The 16,697-nt window shown below is 34.5% G+C and overlaps 1 non-coding gene across 6 annotated transcripts in view; it reads right to left on the reverse strand.

The window, feature by feature from the left end:
• LOC113439836 (uncharacterized) overlaps positions 1 to 11,977 on the reverse strand; it is a 159,331-nt gene extending 147,354 nt beyond the window's left edge. The window contains exon 1 of one of the 6 annotated variants that reach the window (XR_015743236.1): positions 11,596 to 11,977. This is a non-coding gene — a transcript (uncharacterized LOC113439836). The remainder of the gene's footprint in view (positions 1 to 11,595) is intronic. The other 5 variants (XR_015743239.1, XR_015743235.1, XR_015743234.1 and 2 more) reach the window with 5 other exon arrangements.
• Positions 11,978 to 16,697: the final 4,720 nt, after the last annotated feature.

The raw sequence follows: 16,697 nt of genomic DNA on the forward strand, positions 1-16,697 counted from the left end.
TTCAAAGGTCCCAATGCATTTAGCAGAAGATTTATAAATATTTTAATAAGATTTCAGATAAATTCTCCAAGTAGGCAACTATTTTGGGAGACCACTAATAGACCATTTAAGAATTAAAAATATTAAACTGGAACTCAGTTTCTAAGCTATGAAACAATGAAGAATGTTTACAACTAGTTCTTAGCATCTGAAAGTGGATTTATAATATGCCTTCAAGTTGGTGTGGTTAGGCACAATTGTAATTAAATAAATTGTTATGGTCTGTTGGCAATTACAAAACTAATTTTGGTTTGCCACAGAGGCAAACAAAATGTGTGTTTATTATAATTTTAATGGAATATGAAGTCATATGAAACAAACATGTGAATCAATCCTATACTTTATAGCCAAATATTACTTGCATACTAAACAAGCCTTAAGAATTTTCCATGCAAGGCCACTAAATATAAAAAGTAAAGTATTATTATATGAAATAATCTATTGCATTTCTCATATTTTTTCAGATCCCTCTAGGGCATCAACATTCCTTGAAGAATAGATGTTTTTACAAACCTTCTAACAAAATGGGTAAAATTTCAAAGCGGTATGAACTGCTTGTATTTAATTCCATTTTCTTTGTATATTATAATTTGCAATATAAAGCTAGGTCTATGCACTGTTTGCCTCCTTTAGCTTTTTTTTTTGAATTGCCTATTAAGTTCCTGGATAAATATATTTGTACCATGTTATTTCTGAGGTATTCAAAGGTTCTCCATTTTTACTACAAAACATTTATTGACAAAACAGAACATAAAACATATGTCCTGAAAATCTTGTTTTTTAAAAAAATATTATAACATTTTTAATCAATCTGATGACAGGAGTTCTGTAAGTAAATTACATTAGAGACAGTCCTCACTTAGTGACCATAATTGGGATTGGCAACTCAGTTATTAAACGATGTGGTGTCTGAAACCACAACTTGCTTATAATCTGACTTCAGCTTTCCTTTACTTTATAGACCTGCAAAGGTTGTAAATACGAGGATTGGTTGTAAAGCTAGTTTTTCCTCATCACTGTAACTGTGAAGAATTGCTAAATGAAGCAGTTGCTAAACTGCTTTAAAATAGCAAGAGAACTTTAAAAAGTATCCATATTAATTTACCTATATGACAGCAGCTTTTACACCATGGATTACCTGGAATCTAAAAGAACTTGGAATCCATGCAAAACATCTCCACTTTTGACCATTGCAGCATCCCATGGACACCTGATCAAAATTCAGACACTTGGCAAATGACTCACATTTATGACAGTTGCAATGTCCCGGGTTCATGTGATCAGCTTTTGTGGACTTCTGACAAGTCAAGGGGGAAGCCAGATTCACATAACAACCATGATGCTAAATTAACAACTGTAGTGATTCACTTAACAATTGTGGCAAGAAAAGTCATAGAATGATGCAAAGCTCACTTAACTGCCTTGTTTAAAAACAGAAATTTGGGGCCCAGTTGTGGCCTTAAATCAAAGACTATGTATATTTTAAATGAAATTAAATCCTCTTCCATAAATTAATTAAAGTTATGTAAAATGTCTGAGCAGGCTCGCAAAGTTGCTCTAGAATTCATGAACATTTTCTCAGAGTCTGAAATAATATGTACTGGCATCATGTCATACTATATTAATTTTTGGACTTACTGGTTAGGATATATTTAAGAAGCACACAATCCATATAATGCAGAGATATACCTTTCATAAGGTGGTAGAAAATTACAAGGAAAAATGGTGTATTCTCATACCTGAGATAGATAACCATACACATTTACCCTTTCAAGTAAATTCATGCGTTTGAATGCATTATGTAGTTGTATTACAAATTATGCAAATGTACTTTGAATTCAGATTTACTATGTGTAATGCTTTTTTTAAAATGCATCTTATAAAGGTAGTCCTTGAGTTTGATAGCAGTTGGGATCAAAAGTAAAAGTTTTAAATTTAAAAGTTTCTTTTGCAAACTAAAAAGGCAAAATCTATGTCATAATTATTCAACTCTATTTCAGCACACAAAACTTTTCCATGAACTAGATTCATGCCAGTGGTTAGAAAGACAATTTTCCAAATATTTCAAAATTTTTGCAATAGAAGAATATAAAAATATTGAATATTTTACTACAGTATCATCTTCATACCCTAAAAATAACATTGTATTTGCCACTATACTGGCTATCTAAGGAAAGAGAACAAAGTATTTCAACCCTTTAATTTAGCATTATATTTATCCCTATTGACCTTATATACATCAGGCTCATTTGGACAACTTATTAAGATGAATGTCTTTTATTACATAATGTTTAAAAATTAGAATGAACAAGGGCAAGCATAGGAAGCCCAAGTTTTGCATGAGAAAAAATTAAACTGTAGAGTCAAAAGGTTTAACAGAGGGGTTTTTTTATTACACATAATACTCAATGATCTAGATATGAAAAGTACTATAACACTGAAAGACAAAATGTCCTAGAAAAAAGGGTTATTGTACTGAAATCATGTTCTAGTTTTGTTGTTGTTGTTAACTTTATTTATTTACACATGTAACTGCAACCATATCAACATTCTATGCCCACTGAGAGTACTCAATATTTATGAGCTATTTCAAGATCTCCGCCACTGATGGATTTTTTAATCATGTTTTATACTTCTGAAATCTTGAGGCCAGATTCTCTGGCTTCACTGCTCTCTATTGCTTAGAAATTATAGTAGGATACTTTAATTTACATTAATATATGCAATATAATCTATTAATAATATTACTAATGTTTATAGGACATTATGTAAGTCAAAGAAACAAAAAAAATGAAATAAAAAAAATCCTAGGCAATTCTTCATCTCAGGTTTAAAATCTGCCAGTAGCAAAGACAAGAAAACAGAAGGAGAAAAAAGAAAATCAAGGCAAGTGGGGATAAGTAAATATAAATGATATTCTACATTCATAAATGTATTTTCAATTGTGGAATAAAGACCAAAATATTAATGCAATTTTTCACAAAGAAGATTCTCTTTTTTTAGGAAGACAGAACATAAATAGCATAAATTCTGGGCTAATCCTTAACTTTTCTTATAAAAGTACAACTCTTACAATCAGTCATTATTCTTTACTTATCTTCATATTTACTTCCCCAACATACTACCCCCTCTGATGTTATGAGAACAAGCTCCCAGAATTCTGCCTGGGAATTCTTATGTATTTGCCCCAACTGCAAGATTGCAAGGGCAATACAAAATAACAATCTTAAAAACAAAGCCTCACATTATATCACCCACCCCACATTTAAGCAAGCTTTCCCTTTGTATATACAAGATAGAAAACAACATAAACAACTAGGTTTCAGCTTTGAAGGTTGAGTGAAAAAGAAAGGCTTTGAAATTATTCTTGAAATCCACGAGTGAGGGAACCAAATAATTCTGTAGTATGAATCATAATCAAGAAAGCTTAGATTCTAATCTTCATACTTGTTACCTATTAATGGGCCAAAACTCTCAGTAAATTCTCTTTAGATAAACTGATAGGGTGGGCAGATTTATTCTGAACAAGGCAATCAAACTTGCCATCACTCTCTCTTAGCAACCACAACTGGGACCGGTAACACTGTTGCTAATGGTTGTTAAATGAGATTACATGACTGCAACACTTACAACCTTTCTAGGTGTTAAGTGAATCACCTAGCCATTAATTGTGTGACCACAATTTGCCATTTTATGGCTGGCTTCTACATTGACTCTCCTTGTCAGAAGCTAGCTATGAAGTGTACAAATGGTGATCACATGACTGCAGAATGCTATAAATGTCATAAGTGGGTAGACCAGTTGTAATTTTCTCAGTCCCTCCGTAACTTCAAATGATCATTAAACAGGGCAATCCTTAAGTGAGGGCTATCTGTACAGGGCTTTATAGGCAGTGGTGGGATTCAAAACAAATTTACTACTGGTTCTGTGGGTGTGGCTTGGTGGGCGTGGCAGGGGAAGGATACTATAAAATCTCCAGTCAGAGGTGGTATTTGCCAGTTCTCCGAACTACTCAACATTTCCGCTACCGGTTCTCCAGAACTGGTCAGAACCTGCTGAATACCACCTCTGTTTATAGGTAATAACAAGTACTACTGAATTGAGCCTGGAAGTCTATTGAAAGCCAGTATATCAACCATAAAAAAGCTGTTATTCTATAGCAATGGATCCTACCGGATAACAGCTGGGCTGCTGCATTTTGCTCTGAGTTATCCTCAGTCCTATAGATTGAGTCCAACTGTATTACATAAGAACATGAGAATTGTTGCCAGGGGCTTCGCTGACCAACCATTATCTCATTAAAAGGCACTGATCTCAATTTTCCTGAACCTGATATCTTCCAAATGTGCTGAACTTAAAATCCAAAAATTCACAAACCAGTCTAGCCAATGATGAATGCTTTCATTTAACTATAAAGGATATCAGGCTGGGGAAATCTTCTCTGAATCCAAAGTTATTTTATGTTTCACCTAAAATCCAGTTTGGGTTATGATTCCAGCTATCAAAACCACAACCCTCTTTCTCCTTTATGCTAATGGAAGTACTTCCACAGATTTGGATGCTTTCTAATTTAGCCTTCCTACCCTCTGAGTGAAGCTCAACAGAATCTACTATTTTACAGACTAGAGTTAAAATCATTGCAAGGATTTGGAGAAAATGACCACTGTGTATTGTTCAGCCACAGAGTTTCAATGAAATATGTTGAGAAATGAGAGAGCATGGAAGGAGGAGAGAAAGAAAAGAAAGAATTGTATAGGTATGGATCTAAACAGCATTTTGCAGGAAAGGTCATAGGTTAAAAATACCTCTGTGGTAAATAGGCCATATGATGTGTTCTTTAACTTTTCTGACATCTAGCATAAACTCAACATGCCTTTAAAAACAAAAGGCTGGACTTCCGGTTTGCTGGGCTTCGGCGGCAGCAGGAATCCGCGATCATGCACAGTTTCTGCTTGCGCTCAACGCTGGAGTGCCCCGAGCCAGCTGGCTTCGGGGCTAAAGTCACCCCATAGAGGTGGCTGAAGACAGGGGAGACCCGGCAGGGTTTTGAAGGGAGTCCGCACCTCCCCTCCTCAGCTGGCTTAACTCCCTTTTCCGAAGGCGGTAGAGCGGCGGTCAGAATTGGCCGCCTCAAAGAAGCACTCATCCGGAAAAGAATGTGCAGGAGGAAGCTAAGAAGTGAAAGTTTTGGCTGACCGAGATAAGAAGCAACATTCAAGATATCCTGGAATTTAAACCCTAAAAAAGATTCATCGTTCCCAAGGAAGATCCGGAAGCAGCAAATGAAAGTGAAAAGGGAAAGTTTGTTTTTTCTCACTCTCCTTCCTTATGGTGACAGCAGATGAATGAGAAATTGGAAAAATCTGATTTGGCATCAGCAGGTAATTAAACTGAAAATCAAAGCCAAGGGGATAATAAAGATTTCTGACCATTGAAAAAACTTTTTTTTCGCTGCAAGTGGGAAGGGAGAGGAAAAGAATAAAGAGTAAGATTTGGCTGGAGGAGATTGCTTGGAATTTAAAAGAATCGAAAGTTAAATTGTAACAAGACTTCTAAAAGATACATTTTAATTGGAACTTTGTAACTGAATTGTAACCCCAGGAAGAGAAAGTGAAAAAAGAGAAAAGTGTTAAATGAAACAGCTTGTGTGTATTTCGACTGCTTGGTGACTTTGGGACTTTTGGAAATTATATTTTAATGATTAAAAATACTTGGGTGGTTGTTTAAAAATCTTTTTTATAATGGCATCACTTGTGGATGAACTGAAAATTGAATTTAAAAAATATAAAGAAGAGGAACAAGAAGGGAAGGGCTCTTTTGGCTCTGTTTTCAACTTTTTAGAAATGGCGATTTCTACCTATGAGAAACTACAAGAACAAGAAGATTGGGACAAAGAAGAAGCCATCTTTAATGAACAAGTAACTTCATTTGGGGAAGAAAGGGGAAAGAGGGGAAAGAGAATGGAGAATTTAAGACCTAAAAAAAACAACCAAAAAAGGGGAAAAATAAGTTGAAAAGTGGATATAATGTCAGAAAGCAACAGAAAAGAGGAATACAGAAGAGGGAAATGGAGATGGAGAGACAAGGGGGTAAAAAGGGCTTGAAGAAGCAAGGGAGGAAGGAAGGGAAGAGAAGCTACAAGGGTTTGAAACAAGATGTAAAGAAACAGGATTTATTTAGAGATAATGGGAAAAAATATAACTGAAAAAGAGATTCTGCAAAGGTACATATAGACTGTGTTGTTGTATTTGTATTAGAAATAATGTTAGAAAATTGGAACAACGTATGATTATAAAATGGGATAAAATATTCAATGTAATTTAGTGAAACTTTTTCTTTTTTGAACAAAATAAATGAAATGAAATATGAGAGAATTGAATTAAAAAGGAATGGGAACATTTTAATTATATAATGTTTTAAAATAGAAGTGAAATGGGGGGGAAGTAACTACGCAAAATTTATAAGGGTTCCCATAGAAGCATGATACTTATTTGAAAAGGAATGTGTAAAATGTTTAAGATTTAAATGAATATTAATTTTAACGATAGAGTTTAACTGGTATGGATTGTTGTTTTAATTATATTATATATTTATAATTTTTCTTTTTTAAAAACATAGTGTGTAGCTTTAGAATGTACTAAGCAGAATCCGAATGAAAGTTATGTATTATATTAAGTGTTAAATTTAGGGGAAAGATATAAAGGTGTCATACTCCAATCAGTGATTACAGGAGAAATTTTGTGTTAATGAGAAAAGATAATAGACAGTTGAAACAGGACAGACAAAGGATATAAGTATAATGATTTAAATTGAGATGAAATAAATAAAATAGAATTAAGAGAGTGAAAAGAGGGGAGAAGCTATATAGAAAATCTAGAATGGTAATAAGATATGGAATGGTATATAAAAGTGAGCATGAATTTGAATTTATGTCTGTATGAAGAGATGTAACCCGGGATCAAGCTGCTTTCAAAAAAGATGTTTTATGTTTTTATGTTTTGTGTTTGGTCTGTATGTTTGTTTTTTTTAAATTAATAAATTTTTTGGGGGGAAAAAACAAAAAACAAAAGGCTGTTACAAAATGTTAAAATAGTCAATGAGTTAAATTTTTATCCCTTTTTAAAAACAACATGGAACAAAATAATGTAGTTTAAAAAGAGTGTAAAGAATAGTCTGCTGAAAAATGCCTTAGCTTCTGTAGTAGAAGCTAAAAACAAATAATAAATTCATACTGCCCTCTGGTGGCCAATAAGAATTATTTTAAGTTATACTATTTTCTAAATCTAATCAAGAGTGGCAATTAATCTTGTAAACTCACTTCTTGCATGGATAAATGACCATTGTTTTCAAGGTTTTTTTTTTTTCCACAGATTGACTTTCATATTATTCTAGGCAAATAGAAACCATGAGCACAAGCTTTGTGACAGCACTTTCATGAGCTTCCCATATCATCTCCTCAAGCTATACTGAGTCTCTAGTTCTTTGGGTGTAAGCAGATATTCACTGATCTTGAACTTGAAATGTGCAATTTTTGTAAAACATATATGGGTAGATAATCTTGAAGTTATGACTCCAGGTAAGAGCACAAGGGTTTTTAATATACTGATCACATGAAGGCCAGACCATTCCCCACCCGTGTCCCACTCCCAAATTTATTTAAAAATATGCTGGTTCTATACATAGATAATTTAGTAAATTAAGTTCTTAAACTGAGTCCTATGTGATCATGATAATGTAGCACAGGTATTCTGTGTTACTGTCATGATATGCAGCCTCAATTTTTGTCTACAAATTAATAATTTACAGAAAAAAGCATGCAAAGGATTAAAGGCCTCGGGTTCTTAAACCTTCAGTACAATTCAAACTGTTTTTCTTATTTATTTGTTATAAAAATTGAGGAAAATTATGAATATTATATTTATATTAAAGTCCTGGCTTTTCAATTTCTTTGTCCCCAACTTCTTTTTGAAATGCAACTAGCCTACCACTCAGAAATCAATTGAAGCCTTAGTTTTGTTTTGTCTTTGTTTTTATAAGAGCTGTACAGCCAGCTCTGTTTTAGATTACTAAATTACAAACCATACCGACGATACAGAAACTCCTAACTGGCTCAAAGTGCTGAGAAATCACATGTCATCTGATAGCAGAAAAGGAAACTGAAATATGTTCTAAACATTCTCTATTGTCACATTTGCCTCTACAATTCACTTTGGTAATTTTTTTTAGTGTAGAGATTAGTCAGGAAGGTTATCTATTCATATATACAGTGACTACATAGCTCATCTATTTCCACTAATGTCTTGAATGGAAGGATTTGTAAAATGTGAAATGAAGAGATTTTAAAAAAAATAAATAAATAAACCAAGTGCTTTCAAGAAACAACATTTGCAATCCAAAGAATGTGACAATATATCTATTGAGATGGAAAAATTGTTTCATTTTGTGCTAATTTTCCACATGTATTCTCTCACTGTAAAGAAAAAATCAGAAATTCAGAAACTAAAGCACACCTGAAGTAGGTATCAAATAATGAAATTCAGCATACAAAAATTAAAAAGTTAAATCTGCTGGCATTTTAAAATGCTATTGGAGCTACAATAATTAAAAATATAATTAAAATGCACAAACCTCCAATTGTATATACCACAAAAATTATAATTTGTTCTGTAGCTGGGGCTGGCTTTTGATCTAATGGCATAGAGATGGCAGGCTCCCTCTTTTCATTGCAAGACCATTCAATTTCACTGTTGGAATAATACTGCCTATAAAAACAGAAATGTATATCTATATTTAACAGGCACAACAGAAACACATGGTCAATATTGTTTCCATTTCCTATCTTTGAATCATAAAATATCATATCCAAAAAGTACTGATTTAAAACCTTCAGATCTAAATTTACAAAATCGTAAAGTGTTAAACCTGGAGATAATCTCATTCACTCCTGAGGCTACTCCAGACAATGTTAAGTATGTTAAAAATTAAAGTTTATATTGTCAAACTGAACATAATGAACAGTGCCTAAGATAATATGAGTGTTTATATTAAGATGCAGGCTATTTATTATATGTATAAACATTGTATGGCAAAAGATGCTAAAACAATAAAATTAAAACTTCAGAGGCTTATTCACATGGCATAGTATATAAAATATTAATCATCAATTACTTTGAGAAGGAATAAGTAGGGACTATTTGGGGGTGATGGCTGATGGAGACACGAACATTCTTACAGAAAATGTTTGTGCATCTGTTTCATTGTGTTTCACAAAATCACCCTCACAGTGAGGATGTCAATCATAAAATAAAAAAGGTAACCTTCTCGGATTAAAAAAAACACCAAAGTTCGTGAAGATAGAGATAAGATCCAAACATACAGCAACTCTTTTGAATACACAATTTTCTATTTTAACATACATTTCAGATGCTGAAATATTCACAAGCTGAATATTAGAAAAATCTGACATCTCAGAACCACAATGTCTAATCTCACGTTTGTTCTCACAAATCACAGCTACTTATTTTACAGAAGTAAAGCTGGTGGTCCTCAAGCACACTATTAGAAGGGGGGGAGGAAACAAAATGCTCATTACATATAATTTTGCTTTTTATTCCTCCTCCTTTTTAACTGTGTGTTAAATTGAGGACCACAAACTTTACTTCTGTAAAATAAATAGTAGTGATTTGTGACATATATATCACAACATATATTTAGATATAATAAAATCCAGAAAATACACAGACACTTATTACACCTCAGTCTAAATATAATGTGAGGCAAAATGAATCAAAACTATTGCCTGATGGAGCAAAATGGTTTGGTTGAGATCAGCATATGTGGGACTGACTGGGGTAGATTTTAAGGGTGGCACTGAAATATAATTTTATCGTATTTTATTTATCCATATATTATTGTATTTTATTACAATCTCATTTTAAATTGTATATTTATTCCAATTCAATTTTAAATTGTTCTTATCAGATTTTAGTAATAATTTGTATTTCAAACTCTGCACTTTGATATAGCCCATGGGCTAATCAATAAAGCAAACTAACTAAATTGCCTGATGATATACACACAAACTATTAAAAATTTAAGCAACAAGGCTGAATGAAAAGCAACGATTCCACTTCTATATCTTTAATTTAAAAAGGAGTATTTAGTTAAATGAAACAGAAAAGTAGCTTGGATCAAGATCTTTTGTTATTTGTATTTACTTCTCCACACATACAGACCACCATTCATTATATCTTTCTGCCAATGCCAGACAAGCTTCTTAAAACCATCATGAAAGAGCTACGTGCTTTGTGTCTTCAATTAAGATACTGAAATTATTGCTACTTCTTCATTTGAGTCAAACAGATGCCCTTGAAGGTATTCTTTCAATTTTGGGGAAAGGTGGAAGTTGCATATTTCCAGTTCTGCACTAAATTGGGATGGGTATAATGGCAAGATCCAACTTCATAATAGCCTATCGGATGGCTTGAGGTGTAAGATCCAGCATTGTTATATTATAACAAAAGCTCCTTCTGTTTCAAAAGTTATAATATTCAATATTCTGAGTTGATAAACATACCAGGTTCAAAGAAATCCGTACTTCATTTCAGGATCATAATGAGCTACTGTGTTGTCATCATGATGTCAGAGATTCTTCACTTTCATTCTCCTAAGGTGGCAACAATTGCTGACAAATTTCAGTTCCTGAAGGTTTCATCTCTGCAGTCAACATGCTAAGAATCTTTTGGAGTTGGGAACTATATTACTTAATATAATTATCTATATGTTTGACTTTAGTGGGTATGAAACCAGTACACTAATAATATGCTGTTTTAACTCTTATTTTCTGTACAATGTCAATGTCAGAGTTTGTCAAGTTTTGAGGGAATAATGATTATGTAGGTATATTTTTGTTCCTTATCTGTGACATTCCTTATCTGTGATGTTATACATTTCAAAATAAGTTAAATATGCTCTAATTTACTAAATCAAACGGGACATCTCTTAAGTTAAATGGGACCCTGTCTGTATGTAGTTGTACTGCATTTTTAGAACCTCCAGAAAGTGAAGGTTTTTATTACCTCAGATGAATGTTGGGTAATCAATATAACTTTCATTATTATTACCAAACTAGTCCTTGATATTTTTCCTGGACATTCCCTGATTTGAACCTCTTTTCAAAACCACCGCGAGGCTCCCAAAGTGGAGGTCTCACCTTGCGCTCCTTGCCCTGCCGGACAAGCGGCTCCAGGGGGGTCGATGAGAGCCTCCCTGCCGTCCCATCTGGAAGCCTTTTAAAAAAAAACCGGACAGCCACTTGTCTGGAATGGCATAGGGTTGGACTAGAAGACCTCCGAGGTCCCTTCCAACTGTTATTCTCTGCGAAGCCAAAGAGGCGGGGCTCGACCTGCGCATCTCAATCCCTCTCCACCGGCCGCCTTCGCCGCAACAGCCACGGGGGGAGGTGGAGGAGGCTCTTTTTTTGCCCCGCGGGAGCATTTCCAGCAACCGTCCTCGCGTTGCCTCGGTCCCCGGGCAGGCCGTACGGCACAAGGTTACCTGGTGCCCGGGACACTTTGGAGACGTCGTCAAAATCGGCAAAGACTAGCAAGAAGTGACCCCGCCGTGGAGATTGGCTCCAACCAACCGCTTCGCCTCCCTCCCACTCTTGCCACACGTCGCGGAAAAGCGCCGCCACCATCGCGGCCCGCTATCCGACTTCGGGCCCGGGCCCGGGCCTAGCCCATCCGGCCTGGGTTGAAGCGGGGCTCCTACCGCCGCTACTCCCCCCAGCCCCCTACAACTTCTGACCGTGCAAAGGGCCGCCTCCTCATCAACTTTCCCAGCGCCTCCCAGTCCCAAACCGCAAGCGGTGTTTCGCGCCCCCCTGTGGCAGCTGAAGGCACCGCCGTCCTCTGGATTCAATCCCAGGATGGAGAAAAGATGCTTCTCTTAACTGGCAGTACACCTTGCTGGCATGTAATATTGTCTTATCTTTTTTTTTTTATTCTGCTTGTGCTCTACTTTTTAACTGCTGTGATAGCGGACATCGGCAAACCTGCACATGAGGCACCTTATCTGTCAATTATTAGAATGGGTGATATAAACCTGAAAGAGTACATGTCATGTTTTTCTGCTTTTATTGGTGCAAAACCATAAACAAGTGCACTTCAGTACTGGATTTTCTATCATCCTTCCCCCAGCCACCCACCCTGCCCCCAATGCCAGGTAACTATCTGATCTTTTCTTGCATTTTGGGGCATCATGGATTATCTCTCTAGCTAATTACTTCACACTGCAATATTTTATCAAACAGATACAGCTATTTCTCAGAATAGAAAGTAGAAATCGATTTTAATTTCCTCCTTTATTTTGACACTGCTTATATTTGGCCTTTTCTATCCTAAGTCTGACTTTTCATTTTGGTCAGGTAGCTCTTGCTTATCACTCCTGAGTTACTATAATAACATACATGCCATTTGATTAAGTAACTAGCTTTCCTCCACTTCTTTGCACCCACCATCCATCCAATCTTGCCCCTTGTAAGTATCCTCCATTCCCTGCCATTAGGTTAGATCTGATTATAGGAGTATATAGAAATTTGGACTTATCATGTAAACACAGCCCTTAGTAACTGTTAGACTGTTGTTGCAAGAGTTTAAGCTAGAGAGAAGGGAACATGGACACTTTCTTTTCCTTTGCTACCACCCTCTGTTATTTTAAAAAAAAATAATTTTATTAAATACATTGTTTAAATACATTGAACATGGTAAAATCATTTTTGACATCTTTTTGCCTTACATCTTATGAGATACACACACACACACACACACACACACACACACACACACATTTATACGTATTGAATCTTTATACATCTAGTTTTCCTCTATTTATGTTATTGACTGCTGCAATTTTTCCACAGCTGAACTTCCCATTCAGGGTTTATTACTACAAGGTGCATGTTTTCAGGCCAAGAAACTAGTAAGCAATTTATCAGCCTTTCCCTACCTGACACTTTTCTGCTATCACATGGACCACAGTGGGCAGAGATGTTGGCATCCTCTTACCATCATATTTTTCACTTCACAAATGACTTCTTTATGATTTAGTCGTTGTCATGGAACACTTGTCTGCCTCCATGATCAACTGTGAATCTGTGGAGCTTTCAGTTGCTTTTATACATAGATCAGAGGCTTACTGTTTTGCAATGGTGTAACGAGCAGTCTGAATATTCTGCAGGAAGATTTACTTAGTCAATATCTAAGACTCATTGATTCTGGGCAGTTTGCAGTGTTTCAAAGCAGTGAAAAACAAACATTAAACATCAAAGTATGACCAAACTTAGGAAAAACCAAACTACTACATTCACCTGGAAATTAGCAAGATTACACATTACCCTTTCCAACCCTGTGGGAGCAGCCAGGTCTTAAATGTCTTCCTAAAAGCCAGCAAGATTATAGAGTCATTAGGATTTGGGGGGTGGGGTTTAATACCATTCCAAAAGGCAGCAGCAACAATGAAAGCATACTTGGTGTGTCCCCTAAGATGGCACTCTTTATTGATGTAATCCCAAGCATGCTGATCCTGATATATTTCTTTTAAAGCAGGCAGAAACAATAGGCAGAAATGGTCCTACAAATATCTAGACCCTGTACCTTGAAAGGCTTTATAGATGACCAATAGGACCTTGAATTTACTTGAAAGCTCACTGGTAACTAATGCAGTTCACCAAGTAGCAGCATGACATGGATATTCAATGGTGCACCCATACCAGTTTGCCCCACTGTGCTTTGGACCATTCTAAAGGGCTTGCAGAGCAGCCTCAGTGTATTGCAGTAATCCAATCATCAACTGATTAAAGCATGTCTATTCCATAAGAATATTCTCATCTAAGAATGGCACAACTGGCACACAAGACAAATTTGGAAAATCCCTCCTAGACTATTTGCTGTTAAGCACAAGCTGTGAGTCAAGTGATTTCTACCGATGTACTGTAAATTTTAAATATAATTGATTACATTTGATAATTTGTCATATATTTAAAAAGGCTTTTTTCTCCAAAATGTGAGTCATGTCATTTATATAAATTAAGCTATGTATCCATAAAGAGTCTTTAGCATATTTCAAAAGGATTTTATATTTAATAGGGGAGAAAACTTTCCAAGGGGAGAGAACATTTAGTCTATATCTACCTCAGTAAACTTTAGAAAAAGCAATTGGCCACATCTTCTCAATCACAACTTTTCAGTTGTTTTAGAACGTTTAATGTTTATATTTTGTTTTATTTTGCTTCCATTTGGCTGCCTTTCCTGATACTAATGAATGAAAAATTATAGTATCCACAATAAACAAGTTTTTAAAAAGTGGATATAAAGGGAAATCATATAAAGTACAGATAGATGCAGCTTTTAGACATTTAGGCAGATTATGTGTGTCACAATATTGAATACTAAAAATTAGATCTATGTCATTTGCATCTAGACAAAACTGGTGGTTTGAAAATGCTGAGAAATAGGAATGGCTTAATATATAAGCAATTTTATCACATTTTAATAAATTACCAGCAATAACTATATTATTTTATCCTGGCCATTATTCATTCTTCACTGCAAATATTGTAGACTATATTAATAAAATGTAAAAACCAATTTGTCTTCCTTGTTCCAGTTTTTAGTAATTCATGAAATAATTAAAATAATTTTTACAATAATCAATTTAAGTTGTTTCGTTCTGGGCCAGAAAATGAAGATTTGGAACTACTGTAAAACAATTCATATGCTTCAATTGATGAGTTTTGGTAAGTATTCCCATCTTAGCAACCCAATTCAAATCAACAGCAATAAGTGAAAATAGATTCATGTATTTGCTTATCTAAAAACAATAAGCATGAGGTATAATTAGAGAAAAGATGTGCTACTGCAACATTAAAAAACATACTAAGTTCAGTCAAGGTCTAAGTAGAAATCTTCAGACTGTTATCAACAGAAGAGTCTGGGAAATTAAATGCAATCATAGCTGTCTATTGCTACAGACCTTGAGGCAAATTTCCTAAACAGATTAGAAGAAAGTGGACTGCAGGCAAACTGAATTAATTCACAGCATCCATCTTCACTGAAAAAATAGGATATTAATATCCAAACAGCATTGCTGAGCAATTTGACTGTTTCATAACTTTTAATATATTATTTGTCTGGACCTTCTGAGAAAACTTCTCATGGAGGTAAGAGAATGTCCTTTTCATACACCAACATCATATTATACAACAGAAATATATAAACTGACTTTTTTTTTACCATGAAGGGCAGAAAAGATAATTCAATTAAGAACTGATACCAAGACAGGTGGTTATTTGTTCATAACATTAGAAAAGATAGCCTAGGCTACTATAATACCAAAAATAAATAATGAAGAAAACATACAAGTGACTATAAAACTTTAAAATGATATTGAAGAGAGTGGTTAACATTAACCGAAACCAAGGAATTCAATGACTGAGTTTAGATCAATCATTCTCCTTTAACTCAATCCACCTCACAGGTTGATAACTAGGATAAAATTAAGATCTCTATGTAAGTTGCCTTGCATGTTTTAAGCAAAATACTGCATATATAAAATGAATAATAAACTGTGATGTTTGCTACCAAGTGCAATTGATAAAAATGGGACAGTCTTCAGGGAAAAAAACAAAAGGGCTTCTTCTATGTATATATTGCAGACTGAACTGTGATTAAGTAGAAAGTAGATCCTGAACTTCTTGTTGAGAGCACAGAATAAACTTGGCATGTACCAGTTGTAGGGAACATATTTTTCAGTGACACCATTTTTATGGGGAAAAAAGGAATGATCATTTGCATCAATCCTTCATTTTCACTATGTGATTCATATACATTTGCAGTGAGCTCCTAATTTTTCCAAAACAGATTTTCAGATGACACAGAATTTTAAGGGTAAAGTGAAAAAAGCAAACTTGATTTCTTCCTCTGCCTCCTAATGTGGGATCATACAATTTATGAAAATACAACTTATGAAAATACAATTCTGGTTTAAAATCCTTATTACATATTTAAACAGTCTCCACACCCAAGAAATAGTATAAATAGTAGTATTTTGTTGAGCAATTTTGATTTAATCCAAACTGAGAAATCTATAGGCAAATAAAATACATGCAGGACTAAAGCATGGATTATGTAACTGATCTTTAAAAATTAGATATTATATGGAAACAGTTGCATTAATCTTTAAGATGGACAAATTGAACTTCCAGACATGAAGGTCCTTCATAGTGAATTACAGAACAGATTAACATTATCTAAATGTATGAATACATAGTTTCTGTGGGTTGTGGAACTATGAAGATTCCATTTAAATAATTAGTGGTACCCTTCATGTATACACTTTTTAACGTGTTCACAATTTAATTTACAAATGGAAAAAGAGCTAGAAGAAAATCAAGGATACAAACTTCAACATCAACATTATTTTTGGCTTGAACAAAAATTACCATAGTAACATTAATAATGCAATGGAGAAATACACACACACACACACACACAAGTTTTCCCACAGTATCTTAGTTTTGATTAAGAGGCCAGTAATCTTCTTCAAAACAAAAAGGTAAAATACCCTTATTTAAAACTGCTCTACCAATAATTTGGAAT

This window comes from Pseudonaja textilis, chromosome 3 (genome assembly GCF_049901715.1).
Source record: "Pseudonaja textilis isolate UNSWEBS1 chromosome 3, rPseTex1.2, whole genome shotgun sequence".
NCBI lineage: Eukaryota > Metazoa > Chordata > Lepidosauria > Squamata > Elapidae > Pseudonaja > Pseudonaja textilis.